Source organism: Trichechus manatus, unplaced genomic scaffold (genome assembly GCF_000243295.1).
Source record: "Trichechus manatus latirostris isolate Lorelei unplaced genomic scaffold, TriManLat1.0 scaffold00156, whole genome shotgun sequence".
Lineage (NCBI taxonomy): Eukaryota > Metazoa > Chordata > Mammalia > Sirenia > Trichechidae > Trichechus > Trichechus manatus.
This window is the reverse complement of record NW_004444092.1, coordinates 2,576,730-2,591,851: the sequence shown is the minus strand read 5'-3', so window position 1 is coordinate 2,591,851 and position 15,122 is coordinate 2,576,730. Positions and strand designations below refer to the sequence as shown.

Genomic DNA, 15,122 nt, shown 5'->3' with positions numbered 1-15,122 from the left:
CATAGAGCTATTTTTCCACAATGTCTGTAACGTGGAAAATAACTATTTTTATATTTCAAAAAATGCAAATTTGCAGCAAATGCCCAAACTTGGTACAAAAACCCTACAGAAAAAAATACATATTCAAGTTATATTAACCACTCTGAGCAAGCTTGAGCAACCACTCAGAGGACTTGGGCTGTATTATTCATTTGTATTTAAATGAATCGAAGTTTTGCTTACCCTTTAAATAAGACCAGATCAAACTAATGGAAAATGGTATTAACTCAAGCAACTTGGAAATGAAGAATCATATGCCCTACACAGTTCCTTCCATGCACTGGCCAAACAGCCTATGATGACATATATTACTTTGACACTGAGGAGTTAAATGTATCAAGAATTTAGATGCGATAACTACTAATAAATCATCTAACACTGATTTTATACCAAATAAAAGTGAGCTGGGAAAGTGCTTTGAAAATCATTTGAGGTCATTAGTGAATCACTCACCTGTTGTTGCTGTTAGGTGCACAAGTCAGATCCGACCCATAGTGACCCTACATCCAAAAGAACGAAACACTGCCCAGTCCTGCACCATCTTCACAATGGTTGCTATGTTTGAGCTCAACTGTTGCAGTCAACTGTGTCAATCCATCTCATTAGGGGTCTTCCTCTTTTTTGCAGACCCTCTACCAAGCATGATTTCCTTCTTCAGGGACTGATCCCTCCTGATAACATTGCCAAAGTACCTAAGATGAAGTCTCGCCATTCTCCCTTCTAAGAAGCAGTCTGGCTGTACTTCTTCCAAGACAGATTTGTTCATTCTTCTAGCAGTCCATGGTATATTCAATATTATTCACCAACATAATTCAAAGGCATCAATTCTTCTTCAGTCTTCCTTATTCACTGTCCAGTTTTTGCATGCATATGAAGCAACTGAAAATACCAGGGCTTGGGTAAGGCACACCTCAGTCCTCAAAGTGACATCTTTGCTTTTTAGTACTTTAAAGAGGTCTTTTGCAGATTTTCCCAGTGCAACATGTCATTTGATTTCTTGACTGCTGCTTCCATGGGTGTTGATCGTGGATCCAAGTAAAATGAAATCCCTGACAACTTCAATCTTTCCTCTGTTTATCATGATGTTGCTTATTTGTCCAGTTGTGACGATTTCTGTTTTCTTTATGTTGAGGTGGTATCCATACTGAAGGCTGTAGTCTTTGATCTTCCTCAGTAAGTGATTCAAGTCCTTTTCATTCTCAGCAACAACGTTGTGTCATCTGCATATTGAGTCTTCAATCCTGATGTCTCGTTCTTCTTCATATAGTCCAGCTTCTCAGATTATTTGCTCAGCATACAAATTGAATAATCTGGTGAAAACATACAACCCTGACAAACATCTTTCCCATATGCTGCTTAGTGAGTCTCAGTATTAAGCCTGGTATAAGAAAGCACACACTAACCACTATAATTGGAGGAACAAGAGAGTTTGTGAAGCAAACTTTACTCCTTAGCATGGAAAAGCAAATTATAGCTATAACCTATGAGTTTTATTGGAATCAGCCCTATTGGCGGGTAAAGGTTCTACTTGTGATGCTTTTCTCTACTGCTGTTACCTCTTCCCAGTAATCTTCCATATTTCCTCATAAACTTTTACAGCAGTGCTATTTAACAGAAATATGTGAGCCACATGTAATCTTAAACATTCTAGTACATATTAAAATAAGCAGGTAAAATTAATTTTAAATATACTTTATTTAACACACTGTACTCAAAATAGTATCAGTTCAACATGTAATCAATATAAAAACTTATTAACAAAATATTTTACATTGCTTTTCCCTCCTAAATCTTGAAATCCGGTGTATGTTACATTACAGCACATTTCAATTCAGACTAGCCTATTTCAAGTACTCAACAGTCCCATGTGGCTGGAGGCTACCATATTGGACAGCCCTGCTTCAGTACATTTAATTTCTATTCAATTCACCAACTATTTGAACTTCACCACATCATCTTATTTTTACATTAAGATTTCAGTAACCAACTCCTGGAAGGTTCAAGGCCTACTTTATTTCTAATTATTTTTACAGCAAAGCAATCAATCAATGAAAAAAATAATTACCAGCGCTTTTAAATTAGTAATCAAGCACTCAGGCCAAGAGACAGTGAAGAAATTATGCAGATCCACAGGCCGAAAAAAAAAACAGCATTTCTTTATTCAAAACAGTTTTATTAATCTGAGCTAGCCCTATATAACAGCTATCCTTTGAGAACTTCTGCCTTTTTCCGCACGCACCCTTCTTGCTGGGTTTGCTCTCGTTGAGTCTTGCAGTCTACAAAGGCGTGGGGGTGGGGTGGGGGGTGCAGGCCAGGTACAGACACCGCGGCTGTGACTGACGCCCGAGACCCCCTCCCCCAAAGACTAGGACAACCTGACCGCAAAGTCCCGCGATGCTCCACCACGCCCCGACCACGTGCGTCCTCAATCCCCCTGTGGCAGGTAGGCCAAACTGCAGAAATTTCCACAGGCTTCGACGCAATACGGTCAAAAATACTTATAGGGGCCAACCTAGGTCGCCACAGCCTCCTCCTCCCCGGAGCGACCCTGCCTCTCGCCGCCTCGGTAACACCCCTGGGAGCGTGGGCTTCCTGCCCTCTCTGCGGGCCTCTCTGCGGCTGATCACTGGTTCCTGGATCGCAGAGGGCCACGACAGCTGCCTTTACTCGTCAGCTCGCTCCCAGGTGCGCAACAATCGGGAGACGCCCGCCCCGCCCTCTCCGCCCACCCGGCGCCGCAGCATCCGCTAAGCGCTGGGGCCCGCTCCTGCCCACCCTTCGCGGCAGGCCGCAGCACAACCTCCGAGCCCCCTCCCCAGCCCACCCCCGGAGCAGCCCGGGGCGCGCTGGAGGGGGGCACCTCACCGTGAGGTGGGAGTGCGGCTTACCTGAGCGTACGGAACCGGTTGCGGCTTGCGGACAGAGCACCTGGCCTCCTCCCACCTTATATCCACCTCGCTCTCGTAATGAGTGCGGGAAGTTTCATCATGTCTGCGAACACCAACCAGCGCGCCGCGTCCGGGGCGGAGCTAGGCGGGGCTTGGACCCGGACGAGGTGGGCCCGGGGCTGGGACCAAGGGGGGCGGAGGATAGGAGAGCCGAGGAATTGCTCCGTTTCCAGCTCCCGAAGAGTTAAGTATACCTACTTAAGGATCGCGTCAGAAGTTTGACCAGGTGCCCCATTGCATCTGGGTTACCCTATCTGCAGTTCTGACAAATACGGGTATTATGCACTTGGTTTATTCTTAATGGAAATCTTAACAAGTTTTGTTTGCAGCAGCCACTGTGCAGCTGTTCTCCCCCATACCTTTAGTTGAAAAGGCTTTGGGGCTACTCTGTGTCCCCCAGAGGAGCCCTGAGTGCGCAATGGTTAAGCGCTCAGCTAGTAACCGAAAGGTCGGCAGTTGGAACCCACCAGTCGCTCTGCGAGAGAAAGGAAGCGGCAGTCCGCTTCCTTAAAGATTACAGCCTTGGAAACCCTCTGAGGCAGTTCTACTTTTTCCCCCATATGCCTAAAAAGACCTGATATGTAGACATGGATACACAAATATTTGTTAAATTTATTAATGGTAGGCAAATGAGAATGGCTTGAAGAGTGGGGTCTTTTTATGAAATGCAGGGTAGATTTCATTATGTTCTCTCTCCATCTCCAGGCAGAGTTCAATTTCTCCTTCCTCTATATTTATACAGTTTAGTGATTTGTATTATGTTATGGATCGCCCTCAGAATTGTGGTGTGTTCGCTCTCCGACCAGATTGTGACCTTCTTCGATTGTGTTGACTTCCTCACTTTTTGAGTCCCAGGCTCAGCTAATGGAATAGCACTAGGTAGATTCTCAAACACGTAGTCCATTCAGTTTGATTCTGCATTACACTTGGTTGTTGACAAATTTCATTTTCAGGAAAAGGCCTGAGTTCCAGTCTGAATTTTACCACTAAGTAGTTATGGGACCATAGGTATGTGCTATAATCTCTCCAGGTTTTTATCTAGAGGGAGTCCTTCCAGCCCTGAAATTCTAAGTACTAAAGTCACAGGACTTCTTTAGGGCTGTGGCAGTCAGGGAGGGGAATTAATTTTTTTTTTTTTTCCCGTCTCCATAATATCAATCTATCTCCTTGAAACTCACAATAACCTTGCGATATGGATATTTTTGCATTAGGCCCAGCAGTGAATTATCCACATTCACACACCTGATACTTGTGGAGCCAAGCTGCGAAATCAGGTTTGCCTGAATCTGAAGGACGCTTCTTTTTTCATCACAATTTTCTACCTGTGGAGAAAGAGACTGACAGTAAGAGCTGGGTTGACCTGGAGACACTGAAGAGCAAGGCCTGGAGTAAAAATGTTTTTACTAAATGTGAATAGTTTCCATTTAGGGTTAAATATATTTTATTTCCCAGATTTCATCCCCCATACCCATACTGGAGCATTATCCTAAAATTAGATTTTTTCTCCTCATATCTCCATTGAGCCACTGACAATTTGAAAGTGGTGGGAGGCCCTATATTAAAGGCACTGTTGAACTCATACCAGCACTGCCTTCAAATTTATTTATTATGTAATTCAGGGAAAGTCTTGTCTTCAGAAACAGACGTTGAAGCCCTGATCTTTCTTTATACAATCTAAAATAAGTTGATATGTGAAGACAAAATAAATCAGTGGCCCCTAAATATTTTAGGTACAAAGACTCCTTTTAGAATTGCAAAGGAGTTCATTTACTCCACAAGATAACAGTGTTTTTAGTATCCTTTTGATATAGAAAATACATCATGATGATAAATAGAAAAAGAAAAACAAGATACCATGACTTCATCATACTCTTAAATAAATTTGTGATTTATTAATGACACCAGCACCAACATAAGCTGAGAAATAATAAAATTATATATGTAAGACGTACTACGATCAGACTATAGTCAATGTTTGGAGAACATACAGGCTTGATATCCCCATACAAGGGGTTCCCAAGTAGTTAAAAAAATTTCCAAGAATATTAAGAACAGAGCATGTAGTGGACACTTAATAGTTACAGGTAGGAGTAAAGATGGTAGTTCTAAGGTTCCTTCTTGTCCTGAAGTTTTCAGCATCAAATAGACTTTTATACAGTGAAACCTGTGAGAGCTGGAACTTGATGGGACTGCCTTGATTTTGGGGGTCTCACAAGTTTTCCACCTTTGACAGGATGCTTACCACTTTTCTGTTGCTCTCTATTAAGAAGCCTATCTCGTAAACACCCAGTGAGTTTTCCTTCTTTGACAGGTTTGGGCCTTACACAGGTACTGGCTTTCGCAGGTTTTACTGTATATTCTTTCTAATCTTCACGACACTGACAGAATGTCTTTTAACTTTAGAGCAACCTGGGAAGTAGGTCTTCTAGCCACACTTTACAAATGAAAAAATAAGACTTAGAAGTTGAGGGATTTATCCAAACACATGCAGCTTTACAACCTTGAAGAACTGAATCATAATCTGTGTAAAACCAGAGCCCATTTCCCTTACCGTCCCACCTATGTAGTAGAAGACTGATACTTGATATTTTATTTAACATGATTGGTTGTGCTGAATATCTTCCACTTGTCCCTCCAGAGCCACTCTTCCCCTTTCTGTTTCACTTTGTGCCCTGGCTCCCTTGCCCTCCTCTTCCAGCAAGAGTGTCCAAATGGAAGAGAATTCCTGGAGATCCAGAGGATGGGAGGGATTAGTCTCAGGGTATTTATTCCGCTGGTCCCTTCCTATGATGTTCCTCTGCTGAAAGCCATAGCTCCTGTCAGCTGGCCCTCTGCATACATCCTCCTCTCCAGGTTCGTCTCCTTCCTCTTCCCCTTCAGGCCTAGCCATAGAGTACTGTACTAGCCCCTGTTAAACCAAAACAAAACCAAACCAGACCTCGCTGTTGTTAAGTCGATTCCGACTCATAGCGACCATATAGGATAGAGTAGAACTGCCCCATAGGGTTTCCAAGGCTGTAAATCTTTACAGAAGCAGACTGCCAAATCTTTCTCCGGCAGAGTGGCTGGTGGTTTTGAACTGCCTATCTTTTGGTTAGCAGCCGAGCACTTAACCACTGCAGCACCAGGGCTCTTCAGCCCCTGGCACTTGTTCTAAACTCTGCCCATATTTTATAATTGATCTCAGAGTGTGCCATCTGTTTTCTGTCAGAACCTACCTGATACATTGGTCTAAGATTTAATAACTGAGGATTTGGTGGATTTAACTAGAATGGAAAACAATTCATATCCTCTCTTTTAATTATTAGACACAAATGAAACAACTAAATTATGTTGATCTATTTTCCCAAATTTTATCCCATCTTTGTATTGAAACCTCACCCTAAAAACACCCTGGGAGCATTTAAAATTCTTTGATCTGACTCTCTGAGGAATCAGAATAAAATCCTCCTCCATCAAAGTCTTTAGGCTACTTCCCCATCCCAAAAATGTAATCAACAACACAAGATTGCACTTGTATTGGTTCAGGCGTGAGAGCGTTAATTAAAATAAAGCCTTTAAAGTTTTTTTTTTTTTTTTTTTTTTTTTATCAACTATATTAGTTCTTCTCAATAGTTTTTTTTTTTTTTAAATAGGTAGATCCATTTTCTAAAATTTAAAAAAAAATTAAACAGACAACTATACTATGGTGGTTATCCTTTGGTATTCATTGTCAAAAGTATATGCATAATAATAAAAAAAGCTTCATTGACTTTTAAAACACCTTAAAATAAATTTGTGTTTTATTCAACCCAGTATCAACCCTGTTACCGTCGAGTTGATTCCGACTCATAGCCCCCTATAGGACAGAGTAGAATTGCCCCATAGGGTCTCCAAGGAGCAGCTGGTGGATTCAAACTGCCAAGCTTTTTTTGGTTAGCAGCCATAGCTCTTAACCACTGTGCCACACATGTGTTAAATTAGTATTCATTGATGAGTAAGACATATTTATAAGCCCTACAGAAAATGTTATAAGAGCATTCAGATTTGCCAACCCTTGCGATAACTCCAAAGCTACCCAGGGGCCCATGACCCACATGTTAGATAGTGCTGAATTAGAGTGCCAACTAGTATATAAGCCCGCCCTCTCCCCCAGCCAAAATAGAAAATGCTTCCAGAGTTAGGTTTATGGTCAACACTTTCCTAAACAGTACATGCCTTATCAGCAGCAGTATCAGCTTTGGATCTCAGTAACCAGAACACTTACCCTGATCCCTAAACTTACGCCTTCCTCTCGCCATGAATGTGCCCATTCAGTGAGGATTTCAGGATGCTGCCTGCATGGGCAGGCCCTCAAGGTGCAGGATAGAACCAGAGTGGGAAGAAAACAGTGCTGGTGCTTCCATTTGAACTCTTACCCCATCCTGCAAATGTTAGATACAGGCCTTCTCAGCAGCCTTTGACTATTAGCTCTGTTTCTCTGCTGTTTGACCTAATGTTTATGATCCTTTTTATCAGCCATTGAAATGCAGCTTGAAATAGAACTTCTGATCTTTACTTCTATACCCCTCCCTACCTCTCTTGCAATTTCATAAAAATTCTCCTTGATGCCTACATTTAAATCAGCAGGTTAAACAACAGTATGGAAAATTCAAGAAGTTCCAAATTTGAGAAAGATTAATTGATCATGATGCTACTTGCTTTGTCACCCTGGGATCTGTTACTTAGCCTTGCTAAGACAAAAAGGAAAATATTAACATGGATTCTATACAGATTCATTTTGTAGAACCACAGATTTCATAGAACTGAGAACCACCTACTCTTCCAACAAAACATGTATTTATTCCCTAGTATCAAAAGACCAGTGAATTAGCCTGTGGATTTAAAAAAAAAAGAATAAGAAAATATTGGTAAAGTTGAAAAAAATTGAGAGTTTCTGTTCTAAAAGATTAAAAATTTACTTGGGGAAAACCAATAATCGGAGTAATTATTCCTTTAATGGAGAGAAGAATAAAGTGCAATGAACACAGAGAACAACTAAGAAGGATTCAGAGTAACCTGACGGAGCTGATGATATCTGAGTTATTAGGTGTCATCGAGTTGTTTCCGACAACAGAACAAAACACTGCCCGGTCCTGTGCCATCTTCACAATTGTTGCTGTGCTTGAGCCCATCGTTGCAGCCATTGTGTCAGTCCATCTCGTTAAGGGTCTTCCTCTCTTTCGCTGACCCTCTACTTTACCAAGCATGATTGTCCTTCTCCAGGGACTGATCCCTCCTGATAACATGTCCAAAGTATGTGAGATGAAGTTTTGCCATCCTCACTTCTAAGGAGCATTCTGGCTGTACTTTTTCCAAGACAGAATATATTCAATGTTCTTCGCCAGCACCATAATTGAAGACATGATATTTAGCATAATAACATTAGCTGCCATCTACTGAGTACCTCCTAACTCCCATGCCCTTTGTTTGTTATTTCTACTCCTCATGCCAACCATCGAAAGTAATTATTATTATTTCCTTTTGACAGTTAAGGAAATAGTGGTTCAAGAAGATGAGTTAACATTGCCAGCACCAAAGCCAGTAGGTGACTGAGCCAAGGCTCTAAACCCAGCACAATGACTCAAGAGCTCCCATATCCCCCCCAGAAGTTGCTCAGCAGGCAGACCAAGTAGAGAGAGCCCTTCCAAGAAATGGCAGGGAGACATGAAAGGTCCCAGTGTGTCCTTGAGGACAACTGGAGCAAATACATAGGCCAAGCAGAAAAAGCCAATGAAGAACAAAAGATTCCCTTTTTAGGAGAGGTAGAAGAATAAATGGAGCAGGTTTGAGAGGGCAGCCATAGGAAATGGACAGAATGCAATGCTTCTGGAGAGGAAAAACTACTACACAGAGGTGAATGGGGTTTTTAGCTGCTGAAAAGCTGCATTTGTAGCTAGAGACCAGACTAAGCCCTTTTTCTGCTTGTGGAGGTTATGATTGGGGTTGACAGGGTAGAAAAATCAAGGATTAATTTCCTCACTAAACTAATAATACATATTGGGCATCTGCTATGTGCTAGGACATGGAGCTTACATTCATGGTGCAGAGGAAACATAAATAAGATACATAAGGTAAATATATTGTTGTTAACTAAATATAAAAAAAACAACCAAACCCATTGCTGATGAGTAGATTCTGACTCATAGCGACTCTATAAGACAGAATAGAACTGCCCCATAGGGTTTCCAAGGAGCAGCCAGTGGATTCTAACTGCCGACCTTTTGCTTAGTAGCCGAGATCTTAACCACTATGAGACCAGGGCTCCAGTTAAATATATAGATGATGATAAATTGGTTCTATGGAGAAAAACAGAGCAAAGAAGGGAGAAAAATGTTGGTGGAGGGAGGTACAATTTCAAATACAGTGGACTGAAGAAGACCTCACTGGAAAGGTGATATTTGAATAATGATCATAAGGAGTTTGGGGAGGAAAGAACATTCCAGGCCTCAATTCTGGCCTGTCCTAACAGGGCCCACCTTTGCCCCTCAAAACCAGTGCCCTAACATAATAGGAGAGAGAACAATTCACTCTAGAAGAATCCAAGTATCAGAAGCCTTCACCCACACCTTCATTACATCATCATCCTAGCAAAGGTCATTAGTAATCAAGGCCAATGTGGAGACCATGACATACTGGAGCCCAACATATGGTAAAGAGTTCTGCAATCACAGTCTAAATCACTAAGATTGACCTCAAATAAAACCAATGGATTTTATTTAGAGCTTATTTTATATCAGGTTAAGCTCATTAAGCCACATTTTTCAAGGAGTTTAATTTTATTTCCCACTCTTCCCCACCTCTAATCTGCCCTGCACAGAGCACTGATGTCCATTGTGGCAGAACACAAGCTCCTGCATGCAGTATGAGCTCTTTGAGAATATAAATCCTATGGAACTCACATCTAGCCATGGGCAAGCTAGATCAACTTGAGGGGCTGCTAGACAAATTCTAACTCCAGCACACCACCACAACAACCTTCTCTTCAATTAGCCCTACTTTTACCTTCAGTTCATCCTCAAATGTCTCCTGTACTATTCTCTCACTAGCACTAGGCTCCACCATCCAGTCATCATGGATTTTTTTTGCCCTCATAGACTACTCAGCTATGCATATTCCAAACTTCCCCCAAGGTTTATCTTCAGTTTGGAAGGTTAATAGCCTCTGTCCAAAGCCTACTGACAGCCAGACAGGGTAAGCTGGTCAGGTATTTTGTTAAATAAGGCAGATCAAGAGATTTGGCAAATCACTGCCAAAAGTGGGGTTGCTGGGATAAAGCCTGTGCCACTGTCAATTTATTGCCCCTGGTGGCATGGTGTTTATGTGCTCAGCTGCTAACCAAAAGGTCAGCAGTTCGAACCCACCAACCACGCCGTGGGAGAAAAATGTGGCAGTCTGCTTTTGTAAAGATTACAGCTTTGGAACCCCTATGTGGCAGTTCTACTCTGTTCTCTAGGGTTGCTATGAATCAGAATTGACTTGACAGCAACGGAATTTTTTTTTTTTTTTAAACTCCGATTATACTTTTCTTTACCCTGCTTAGTGATGCTGGAGCTGGACTCTGTAAGCATTTCTCCAATGGCACAGTGTTATTGTCAATTCAGGGCACTCGAGAAGCACTGCAGGAAGAAGGGACTTCTCTTCCTTGTTCTGGTGTGCATTCCTCTCTTACTCATGTGGGAAACCCAATGGTGTTTGTCCCCAGTGAGTTTCAGCAGCACCTCTGCAGGCAAGGAAGGATTTTCCCCTAGAGACTTCTGAGGGAGCACGGTCCTGCTGATACCTTGATGTTGGACTTCGGTTTAGGATAATTTGTTGTGGCAGCCCTGGGAAACTAGTACACTTAGTGACTCTCTTTAGCTTGACCCTACCCTTGCTGCCTACCACCAAGACAAGGAGAGGCCCAGGCAGTACCACTCGAATGCCTCTGCAAATTATCATGGTCTATATTTCAGAACTGCTCCCTGCCACATTCCATCTAAGGTGTCTCCCCACACCTCTGCGCACCCCCAGACTGCCCAAGTTGGAGCAAAGTATCACTGCCCCGATCATCAGAGAGATTCTCCGTCTTCATGCACTATTCACCCAGTTAGCCTCCTGCTTTCCGTTCCAATGCATGTCCCCACTTTCCAAGGCACCATTCAAAACTGTCCATAGAATTATCCTCTTTCCCAGTGTCCAAACAGACAAGGTAAATAAGCAGGTACTCTTTTGCTACGCCCCCTACAAACACCATGAGGGTTCTTCCACCTGCTCAGCCTCCACAGAAATTTCCTATAGCAAATTGTTGTCTTCTCCTACAAAATAGCCATTTCCCTAAAAATTATCATTCCTCCACCTACCAATTCTCAGATTCCACTTCTCCTGGGTTTACTCACAGGGTCCAGAGCCAACAATACCTGGCACACAGAAGGCATTCAGTAAACACTTGCTGACTGAACAACTGGGACCCAGCGAGCTTATGAACACCCAAAAGGACACTCTCTGGAAACCCTCTGGTATGTTGCTATCCAGATAGTCCCAACTCATAATGACCTTATAGGATAGAGTAGAACTGCCCTGTTTTAGTTACCTATGCCACTATAACAGAAATACCAGAAGTGGATGACTTTGAGAAAGAGAAAGTTATTCTTTCACATTTTAGTGGGCTACAAGTCCAAATTCAGGGTGCCAGCTCCAGGGGAAAGCTTTCTCTGTCTGTTGGCTCTCGAGGGAGGTCCTTGTCATCAATCTTCCCCTGGACTAGGAGCTTCTTTGCACAGGAATCCCGGGTCCAAAGGACACACTCAGCTCCCAGTGCTGCTTTCTTGGTGGTATGAGGTCCCTCTGTCTCTCTGTTGACTTCTCTCTTTTATATCTCAAAGAGATTGGCTCAAGATACAATCTAATCTTGTAGATTGAGTCCTGCCTCATTAACGTAACTGCTGCCTATCCCACCTCATTAACATCATAGAAGTAGGATTTACAACACATACGAAAATCACATCAGATGACAAAATGGTGGACAATCACACAATACTGGGAATCATGGCCTAGCCAAATTGATACACATAATTTTGAGGGACACAATTCAGTCCATAACATGCCCCATAGGGTTTCCAAGGCTGTAATCTTTACGGAAGCCAACTGCCACATGCTTCTTCCACGCGGCTAGTGCGTTTGAACTGCTGACCTTTTGGTTAGCAGCTGAGTACTTAACCACTGTGCAACCAGGACATGTACCTCCTACGTCAAGGAGTTTTCTAATGGCTTTCCCACTGGCAGCAGACACATGGTCACAGAGTAGAAGCCAGTCTTGACCTCCTCCAAGCAGACACCCTGGACATTAGAGCTTCCTTCCAGCAAGCCGTTCCTGACAAGGGGAGAGGTGTCCACGAGGTGAACATACGAAAATTCAAGCACGGAGGATACTTTGTGACTATCATCCTGCCTCCTGTTCCCCCGTTTTGGCTTCCTCAGTTCCATACCTTGGGTTTAGACACTCAGACAATTGGCTTTTACTTAATAGTTGGTCCAGTTTCTTCACCTGTTGTTACTCTTACTATCTCACATGCTATGCTATATCTGGGCTATGGGCTCATACAGATCAAATATAGAATTCTGGCAACATCACCTTCAAGCCATGTGACCTTGAGCAAGTCCCCTCTGAGCCTAGTACCTTCACCTGCCAAATGAAGTAAGATAAGACCTTTGCAGGCTACTTGGGAGGATTAGAAATAATGAGAGGATTAGAGAATTAGCAGAGTAGCTGACATTAGTAAAATTCAAAATATGTCAGCTGTTGTTACTATTGGCCTTACCTTGATATCTGGCCTTCAGATGCTGTAGAAAGGCAGTCTTGCAGAACCGTGGGCAGTCTTGCTTGCTCTTTCAGACCTGTAGAGGTGAACAGGATACCCCCAAGTACTCCCAGATATTTCTACATTTTTTCCTTACTGAATCAGGGATAGAAATAACAAAGGCCACTAAAAAATACTAGCTTGAAAAAAATGAGTTTCTAAGTCTTTAATTTTACCTGTTTCAAATGTAACTTTCTACTTTTACATAATATCAGCAAGTGTAATTCAAAATGCCTTACCAAAAAATGCATCAGCTGTTGTAGTCTTCAAGATCAGAATCACCTGGGAATCACTTTAAAAACATAGATTACTGTGCTCCTCTTCCAGAGATTCTGATTACATAGGTCAAGGTGGGACATGGTTGTCCACATCTTATAAAAACTCCCTTAGTGATTCAGGTAAGCCAGAGTTGAGAACCACCGATCTATGATTAAAATGTCTCAAAACTGAGCAACGGATATAACCAGAGTAGAAATTATACGTTAAAAAAGAAAAAAAGACAGTTGTTACCTGGTTAAGATGGCGAGATCAGGGTCATTCTTTTCTCTTTATCATTTATGTTATTGTGGTTATAATAAATTTTGTGCAATAGATTTAACCATGTGTATCACATTCTTCTGTGGGCTTTCATTCATTTTGCTTTTAGGGAGAAACATCTGTTTGGAGGCCTGGGAACAAGCAACGGGTGGGAACAAACTTGGAAACCATGAGGGGAATAAAGAAAATTATACTCCCCATGGCACTCTGCTGGCCTTTCTTCATCCAGCTTCACTCAGCAGGGTCCCAATGCCCAGCCCGGCATCCAGCTGTATACTGATGGGGGAAGATGGGCAGTGGGGACATGCAACTACTGGGATGACTGTATGTTATAGGTTGAATTGTGTCCCTCAAAATATGGGTTGGAATCCTAACCCTTATACCTGTGGAAAAGAGCCCTGGTTGATCAATGGTTAAATGTTCAGCTGCTAACAAAAAGGTCAATGCTTCTAACCCACCGTTCACTTCACGGAAGAATAGAACTGCCAATCTGCTCTCATAAAGATTGTTGTTGTTGTTGTTAGGTGCCATTGAGTCAGTTCCAACTCATAGTAACCCTATGTACAACAGAATGAAACACTACCTGGTCCTGCACCATCCTCACAATTGTTGTTATGCTTAAGCCCATTGTTGCCCCACTGTCAGTCCATCTCATAGAGGGTCTCCCTCTTTTTCACCCTCTACTTTACCAAGCATGATGTCCTTCTCCAGGGACTGATCCCTCCTGACAGTATGTCCAAAGTATGTGAGACGTAGTCTCACCATTCTTGCTTCTAAGAAGCATTCAGGTTGTACTTCTTCCAAGACAGATTTGTTCATTCTTTTGGCAGTACGTGGTATATTCAACATTCTTCTCCAACGCCACACTTCAAAGGCGTCAATTCTTCTTCAGTCTTCCTTATTCATCATCTAGCTTTCACATGCATAGGAGGTGATTGAAAACACCATGGCTTGGGTCATGCACACCTTAGTTTTCAAGGTGACATCTTTACTTTTCAACACTTTAAAGAGGTCTTTTGCAGCAGATTTGCCCAGTGCAATGCATCTTTTGATTTCTTGACTGCTGCTTCCATGGGGGTTGATTGTGCATCCAAGTAAAATGAAATCCTTGACAACTTCAATCTTTTCCCCATTTATCATGATGTTGCTTATTGGTCCAGTTGTGAGGATTTTTGTTTTCTTTATGTTAAGGTGTAATCCATACTGAAGGCTGTAAGCATTTCAAGTCCTCTTCACTTTTAGCAAGCAAGGTTGTGTCAACTGCATAACGCAGGTTGTTAATGAGTCTTCCTCCAATCCTGATGCCCCATTCTTCTTTATATAGTCCAGCTTCTCGGATTATTTGCTCAGCATACAGATTGAATAGGTATGGTGAAAGGATACAACCCTGATGCACACCTTTCCTGACTTTAAACCACGCAGTATCCCCTTGTTCTGTTCGAACAACTGCCTCTTGGTCTATGTACAGGTTCCATATGAGCACAATGAAGTGTTCTGGAATTCCCATTCTTTGCAATGTTATTTATAATTTGTTATGATCCACACAGTCGAATGCCTTTGCATAGTCAATAAAACACAGGTAAACATCTTTCTGGTATTCTCTGCTTTCAGCCAAGATCCATCTGACATCAGCAATGATATCCCTGGTTCCACGACCTCTTCTAAATCTGGCTTGAGTTTCTGGAATTTCTCTGTCAATATACTCCTACAGCCGCTTTTGAATGATCTTCAGCAAAATTTT

The 15,122-nt window shown here is 42.3% G+C and overlaps 1 protein-coding gene across 1 annotated transcript in view; it reads right to left on the bottom strand.

Moving 5' to 3' along the window:
• The window catches only part of ASNS (asparagine synthetase (glutamine-hydrolyzing)), a 22,369-nt gene extending 19,337 nt beyond the window's left edge, over window positions 1-3,032 (bottom strand). Inside the window, exon 1 of the mRNA XM_023740504.1 lies at window positions 2,928-3,032. The gene's annotated coding sequence lies outside the window, so the exon portion shown is untranslated. The remainder of the gene's footprint in view (window positions 1-2,927) is intronic.
• Window positions 3,033-15,122: the final 12,090 nt, after the last annotated feature.